Raw genomic sequence first — 8427 nt, 5'->3', positions numbered from 1 at the left:
AACCAAACTAGGCAGTCTTTGAGGCCACCCCAAGGAACTCAGTCTTCAGCCTAAGAGAATTGAGAAGCTGTTGCAGGTTTTTCCAAGAGTCATATCTTGACTTTGGTGTTGTGTTGTGTCGTACACAGGGAGAACATTTAATACATACACATTGAATAAATTCAGGAAAGTTTTTTTTTTCCCACAGAATATCCAGGAGAGCTGGTATTATGTTATCCTAAATTGAACTGATGGTCAGAATCATTACTCAGAAACTTCCATTTAAAGAGGCGTTCTGAGATTTATTCGTTCTGTCTTTATAACAAATACAAAGGCGTTCTGTCTTTATAACAAATACAAAAATTGTACCAATTAACAGTAGTACGGATGAAAATATTTTTTGGAAGCTTCCACAACAGTAAGTGAAGAGGTCATTGCTATTTACTACTCTACAAGGGACAAGAATTCAATTAAGAATGTAAAGAGGTGATAAAGGAGCCTTAGAAATATAGCACCACCCCAAACTGCAGGCATGCCAATAGCAACATGCAGTCTCTCTCTCCTCCATGAACCCCTCCCTCACCACTGCCTTCAGAGATACCTGGGGAGGCCAGCAGCTACGCGTCTCTTCTTGGTTTTCCCTGTAGACTAAGGTGCAGGCCTTCTCAGTTCTGCTAAGTCAGTGATCACTTGTCCATCTGTTTCCATTTTGTGAAAAGTTGTTGACATCTCTCATTTGTTATGATCTCTTTAGCTATTCGCTTTGTTCTGTGGGTTTATGCCTTTTGTGTCCTTTTTTTTTTTTTTTGCCATATTAATAATGTTTGAAGAGGGCATCTGCGTATTTAATCTGAAATAATTAAGTGGAACTTTCTTATTGATTTAATTTGCATTTCCTGGTTGAATATGTTTTTCATCTTTATGGACCATTTTTACTACTCCTTCATGAATTACCTGCTCTTATCTTTTGGCTGTTTTTCTATCAGGAACTAGTCATTTTCTTATCAATTTTAATAGTTCCTTTTTATATTATGTCTATTAACTTACTGTGTGTAAAATTTGTTGTGAATATTTTTTCCAGTTTGTCATTTACTTTTAACTTTTATGATTTTTGTACATGGAAAGGGTTCTTTTAGTTTTTATGTACTATGGTTTGTGAAACTCTTTAATTATTAAAAAGTATTATTGATTTTAAATTAATTGTTGAATTATTACATATTTCCGTGCTTTTATGCATACAAAGCCCTTACTTAGCCTGATATAAGTAAAACACTTACTTTTGTCATCTTCAGATGTGTTTATAATTTATTGGTTTTATATTTAACTTTTAATCCATCTGGATTTTTTTTATGTAGTACAAGGAGAGATTTTTAAAAAAATAATTGAGAAATATAGCATGTACACCATCAAATACATAAAATATACTCATATAGTTATGTACAACTTAACAAACAATTTAAAGGCAAATACTCATTCTACCATATCCTGAATCCTTGTCTAAACATCTATTTCTGGGAGCACCCAAACTAAAATAATTCAGACCCAAAGTGGTCTAGGAAGTACAGCCTGAGATGGATTTCTGGGACTGGATCACTCCCCTGCCAGAGAGTAACAAAGATAAGTGGGTTTTGATGACCCCTGCCATGCTGTAGGGTCACTAATACTAAGAGTCTCTTCCATCCAGCATGCAGGAGGAAGAGGATAAGTTAGGTTTATGCTATATCTCTACCATTGAAGAGATATGGCAGCAGTGGTTGTCATAAAAGACCGCAGATGTGGTAGGTCGTTGTGAAATACCCTAGATATACCACTGAAAGAAAATGGTGGGCTCAAGTCAGCCAACCACCAATTTAGGACATAATATACAATCCAGAAAACATCTATGACACCCACCTTAACTGCAGCCAGAGGGCAGTACAGGCTGAAAATCAGGCCTGATTCTGAGAGTAGCAGAATTGCAGAGAAGGCTTACTACATAGCCCTGGCAAATTCACTACGCTAAGATGCATCACAAGATAATACTTGCCTTCATCCAAGATTTGCCCCCACCTTTCTCACAGTTTGTAGGCATAAAGCTAGGGTCAAGTTTCAGCATGTCCTACTTGGGGAAGCACTGTTCCTTTTTTGGAGGCAAAGGAAGTATTCACCAAAAGTACTGCCATACCTAGGGGAACTTCCATAATTCAGGGTTTAACACTCTAGAAACCCAAATATTATGCTGGGATGAATTTCTTAAACTTGAGAAAATCACTGACCTATAGTAAATGAGGTGGAAATGCCAAAACAGTTTTACCAAAGTTTTAGAGGCGCATATGCTTGAATGGACTTAACGCCTAAGACGAGAGAATCCACTGGCTGACTATGTTTCTCAGCGCTGCCCAAAAGAAACTCTTTTCACTAAATCAAAAAGGAAAGTGCTAATGTGAGGACACTGGCATTGTTGACAAAATTCAGTGAATCTATTCTTTTTAAGTCGGGTGTACAGTCAGGAAAGTTGCCACAGAATGAGTTCATCAGTGTGAATGGAATGATAGGACTCGAATAGTAGAGGTCAGGTGGTATCGCTTAAATGTCAACAGCAAGGTGAATGTAATTACTATATCAGAAAGTAGAGCCGGAATGGAAATCAGGGACTCTGACAGGGATCTGTGGCAATAGCTAATATACCACAGTCTCCCCGTGCACAATAGATGGGTAATGTGGTAGGCTAAATAACCTCTCCCTCAAAGATGCCCACATCTTAATCCTCTGGAACTTGTGAACATGTTACATTACATGGCAAAAGTGACTTGCAATGTGATTAAGAATCTTGAGATGGGGCAATTATCCTGGATTATCTGGGTGTGCCCAGTATGATCACAAGAATCTTTGTAAGGTAAAGGAAGCAGGAGGCAGAGTCAGAGACGGGGATGTGACAACAGAAACAGAGGTCAGAGAGATTTAAAGATGCTGTGGTGCTGGCTTTGAAGATGGAGAAAAGAGTCATGAGCCAAGATGTTCAGGCAGCCTTTAGAAGCTGGAAAAGGCAAGAAACACATTCTCCCTTAGAGGCTCAAGAAAGAGCATGGCCTTACCGACATCCTGATTTGGGCCCAGTGAAACTTAGTCCAAACCTTTATCCCTACAAGTCTAAGGTATACATTTGTTTGGTTCAGAGTCATTGTGTTTGTAGTAATTTGTTGTGATGGTTAGTTCTTTGTATCAACTTGGCCTAGGCTATAGTACCCAGTTATTCAAACACTAATCTAGATGTTGCTCTGAAGGTATTTTGTAGATGTGGTTAATACCTACAGTTTATAATACTTTAAGTAAAAGAGATTACCCTCAATAATGTAGGGAGGCCTCAACCAATTAGTTGGAGGCCTGAAGAGCAAAATTGTTGCTCCCCAAAGAAGAAGTAATTCCACATCAAGCCTGCAGCATTGACTCCCACCTGAGTTACCAAGATGCTAGCCTGTTCTAAGGAGTTCAGATTTGCCAGCCCTCACACTCTCATGAGCCAATTCCTTAAAATACATAAATATAGAGAGAGGATCTCCTAGTAGTTATTTTTCCGTGGATAACCCTGACCATAACATTTGTTATAATAGCCATAGGAAATGAATACAGGTAGCTAACAAGGGTATTTTTTGATCTATATAAATAGAGAAGACCAAAAAGTAGGTAGACCAAAGATTGATATTTGACATCAAAACAAAAATTCACTAATCTTTTCCTAGTTTCTACACTTGAGCAAGTTTGAGCTAGTCAATGGAAAGGGTTACTCGATCCCCCTGAGGACTCCTCCAATCCTTTTGGAAATGGACTGAACTAGTTAGACCTGGGAAAGAAAACACACAGAATATTAAAGGTTGTGTTGGCACCCAAAAAACAAATAACCCAGTGAAGAAATGGGCAGAAAACATGAATAGACACTTCTCTAAAGAAGACATCCGGATGGCCAACAGGCACATGAAAAGATGTTCAACCTCGCTCCTTATCAGGGAAATACAAATCAAAACCACACTCAGATATCACCTCACGCCAGTCAGAGTGGCCAAAATGAACAAATCAGGAGACTATAGATGCTGGCGAGGATGCGGAGAAACTGGAACCCTCTTGCACTGTTGGTGGGAATGCAAATTGGTGCAGCCGCTCTGGAAAGCAGTGTGGAGGTTCCTCAGAAAATTAAAAATAGACCTACTCTGTGACCCAGCAATAGCACTGCTAGGAATTTACCCAAGGGATACAGGAGTACTGATGCATAGGGGCACTTATACCCCAATGTTTATAGCAGCACTCTCAACAATAGCCAAATTATGGAAAGAGCCTATATGTCCATCAACTAATGAATGGATAAAGAAATTGTGGTTTATATACACAATGGAATACTACGTGGCAATGAGAAAGAATGAAATATGGCCTTTTGTAGCAACGTGGATGGAACTGGAGAGTGTGATGCTAAGTGAAATAAGCCATACAGAGAAAGACAGATACCATATGGTTTCACTCTTGTGTGGATCCTGAGAAACTTAACAGAAACCCATGGGGGAGGGGAAGGAAAAAAAAAAAAAAAAGAGGTTATAGTGGGAGAGAGTCAAAGCATAAGAGACTGTTAAAAACTAAGAACAAACTGAGGGTTGATGGGGGGTGGGAGGGAGGGGAGGGTGGGGGATGGGTATTGAGGAGGGCACCTTTTGGGATGAGCACTGGGTGTTGTATGGAAACCAATTTGACAATAAATTTCATATATTGGAAAAAAAAAGTTGTGTTGGATACAGGTTATGAGCTGATACTGATAATAAGAGAACCAAAATGCCATCATAGATGTTTGTTACAGTGAGAGCATATGAAGTCCAGGTGATAAATAGAATCCCACCCAAGTGCATCCAACAGGAGTGCAGTGGGTCCAAATGCTGTGGTCTTTCTCCAGTCTCTAAGTGCACAGTTCAGATGGATGTGATCAGCAGCTGGTAGAAAGCTCACATTTACTCTCTAAACCTTGGATTAAAAGCCATAGTGGCAGGAGAAGCCAAGTGAAAGCCTCTGAAAATGCACCTCCTCCAAGACAGTAAATCAGAAAAATGCCACATACTGAATGGAACTACAGATATTTACTATCATGCTGAAGGTTGCAGGAAGAGTCGTCTCCATCTATCAGTCTGACACCTGCAAATATCAGATGGATCATGGCAGATGACACTAGACTACTGAGATCCCAACCAAGTGGTGGCCCTGATGTCAGCTACTGGTCTATTGCTGCACTTATTATGCAACTACTGATCTAGTGAATTTACCAGGAAGGATGATCAGAAGCAGTTCACATTTACTTGCAATGAATAATGGTACATTCAAGATCTTAACCAAAGATAATGTTAATATTCTAGTGATAAAGGAACCTTGCTTATTTGGACCTTTTACAGAACATCATAGTGATCCTTCTACTGATGACATCATTTTAATTGGATCTGGAAAGCAGAAAGTGGGTTTATAAAAAACGTCCCTTTAGGGCACCTGGGTGGCTCAGTCAGTTAAGCACCCGACTCTTGGTTTCAGCTCAGGTCATGATCTCACGGTTCCTGAGATCGAGCCCCACATCGGGCTCTGCACTGACGGTGCAGAGACTGCTTGGGATTCTCTCTCCCTCTTTCTCTGCCTCTCTGTCTCTCTCAAAAAATAAACATTTTTTTAAAAATTTCCCTTTTGAAGCATATGTGGTCCAGGGGATAGGAGATTAACCCTGCAAATATCCACAATCCTGCCAAATTGATGATGATTTTAGAGTTATATTACTTCTTGCACCTTTTGCCATTAGGAAAAGCATAATGTCTGATAGTCCTCTTTGGATTTTGGAGAAAGCACACACCACATTTAGGAACACAGCTCTGACTTATCAGTTGACTTGTGTAGCAACTGGTTTTGAGTGAGGCTTTGCAGCACATTTAAGCTGTGGAATGAGCATCCTTGTCCCTTAGATCATATGATTCAGCAGATCCCATGGTGCTAGAGGTATTTATGAAACACAACGTTGCCATTTAGAGTCTATTGCAAACCCAAATAGAAGAGTCATAACACAGACCCCTAAGACTTGATGCAAGGCTATGCCATTTGTAGCAGAGAACTATTCACCATAAAAGCAGATCCTGGAAAATTACTGGACCTTAGCAGAGACTGGACTCTCAACCAAGGGATATTAAGTAACTATACAACTGGACTTATTCACCTTGATCTGGACGTCACACCAAGTCATTAGTGGGGTGGCGGGGCGGGGGGTTTCACAATAGCAATCTATCATACTGTGGAGATAGTACATTCTGGATCAGATCCAATCAGGTCCAGAGAATATAAGTAAGTTATATAAACATGTGTCCCAGACCCTTACATTACTTAGCTACACCAATGCTTCACCTTTAGTGAGCTGACAAAAAACGAACAGCTAACAGAGGAGGAAAAACTGAGGCCTGATTCATAGACAAGGTGATTCGATACGTCTGCAAGCTGAAAATAGGGCATTGTTGCATTACAGCCCACCTGAGAGAAGGCTCTGAAAGACAGTGTTGAGAAGAAATCCTGTGCAGTTCACTTTACCATCAGCTTTCTATGAAGAAAGAAATGGTGCGTGGTAAGAATACACATTGATTCCTGGGCAGCGGCTGGTTAATCAGGGACCTGTAGGGAGGGAGACTGGAAGAGTGGAGACAAGGGGATACGAGGAAGAATCATGTAGATAGACCAGTAGGAGTGAACGCAAAGTATCCAGATCTTTATTTCCCATTACAAAGCCCACCACAGACAATCTACCGGGGAAGAGGCACTAAACAACCAGGTAGTAAAAATGACTCATCCGTTGGAAATTAGCCAGCTTCTCTCCTCAACTGCCCCAGTGCTTGCACAATGGGCCCTTGAACGGAAGAACCTCACCAGCAGGAGTGGAGGCTGACAGAGGAAAGGTAAACATCAAATAAACAATCACACAAACAATCATCTGATAATTATTTTCAATACTAAAGTAAACAAATATAAGGCACCATAAAAGTATAAAACAGGGAATTCTGGGTGGTCAGGTAATGCTTCCGTAAGAGAGTAAGACCTGGATGTGGAACAGGAAGTAGCTAGACAAAGAGGTGCCAGGTAAGGAAGAGTGTAGCAGGCAATGTGTGCGAAGGCAGACTTGGGGAAATGTTTGATACGTATGAGCAAAGAAAAAACCTATGTGGCTATAACACCATGAGTGGGAGAGGTGAAGCAGGAGAGATAGGGAGGGACCACAGAAAGAGGGACCTTGCAGTCTCTGTTCAAGGATTCTTTGTTGCTATTGTTGCTATCATAGCTGTTTGTCCGTTCTCCTTCCTTAGCTGCCTCCTATTCAACTTGCAGGTCTTACTTCCTTAGGAATCATTCTCTGATCCCCAAATTAGTGTTGGTTGTTGATTTTTGTGCTTATTTTAAGAGCAGCGAACACCATTGAAAAAGAGCCAGACTTCACAGACCTTGCTATGATTGGCACATAGATAGTATATCTATGTAAGGGGGATATGTAAGGGGATAGTAAGGGGGAAATGTGAACATAGTACCAAGCCAATTAGAGGAGAAAGCCTCCTTAAAAGAATAAGAAAGAACAACCTGGGGCCCCTGGGTGGTTTATTCAGTTAAGCATCCGACTTTGGCTCAAGTCATGATCTCACGGTTCGTGAGTTTGAGCCCCTCATTGGGCTCTGTGCTGACAGCTCAGAACCTGGAGGCTGCTTTGGAATCTGTGTCTCCCTTTCCCTCTGCCCCACCCCCACTCATGCTCTGTCTCTCTCTCTCTCTCTGTCTCTCAAAAATAAATAAATGTTTAAAAAAATTTTTTTTAAAAAGAAAGAATAACCTGAGAAGTAGGGTGAAACAAAGGAGAAGAATACGGTGTCCCCAAATCAAGAGAAAAGAAAGTTTTGAAAAAAAATATTTTTTGACTCTGTTGAAGGTTGAAGAGGAAATCAATTAAGATATGGTGAAGATTGCAACTATGTGGATGGAACTGGAGGGTATTATGCTAAGTGAAATTAATCAGTCTGAGAAAGACAAATATCATATGACTTCACTCATGAGAACTTGAAGAGACAAAACAGATGAACATAAGGGAAGGGAAACAAAAATAATATAAAAACAGGGAGGGGGACAAAACAGAAGAGGCTCATAAATATGGAGAACAAACTGAGGGTTGTTGGAGGGGTTGTGGGAGGGGGGATGGGCTAAATGGGCAAGGGGCACTAAGGAATCTACTCCTGAAATCACTGTTGCACTATATGCTAACTAATTTGGATGTAAATTTAAGAAATAAAAAATAAAATTTAAAAAAAGATATGGTGAAGAAAAATGTTCATTTGACTTAGCAACAGGAGTATTTACACCAATAGAAATTGGTAAATGCCCAAGTCAATGTTTTTTTTTTATTGATTTATTGATTTCTAGACCTAAGAAAGTGAT

Source organism: Panthera leo, chromosome B1 (assembly GCF_018350215.1).
Source record: "Panthera leo isolate Ple1 chromosome B1, P.leo_Ple1_pat1.1, whole genome shotgun sequence".
Taxonomy (NCBI): domain Eukaryota; kingdom Metazoa; phylum Chordata; class Mammalia; order Carnivora; family Felidae; genus Panthera; species Panthera leo.
Note: the sequence above shows the minus strand (reverse complement) of the source record.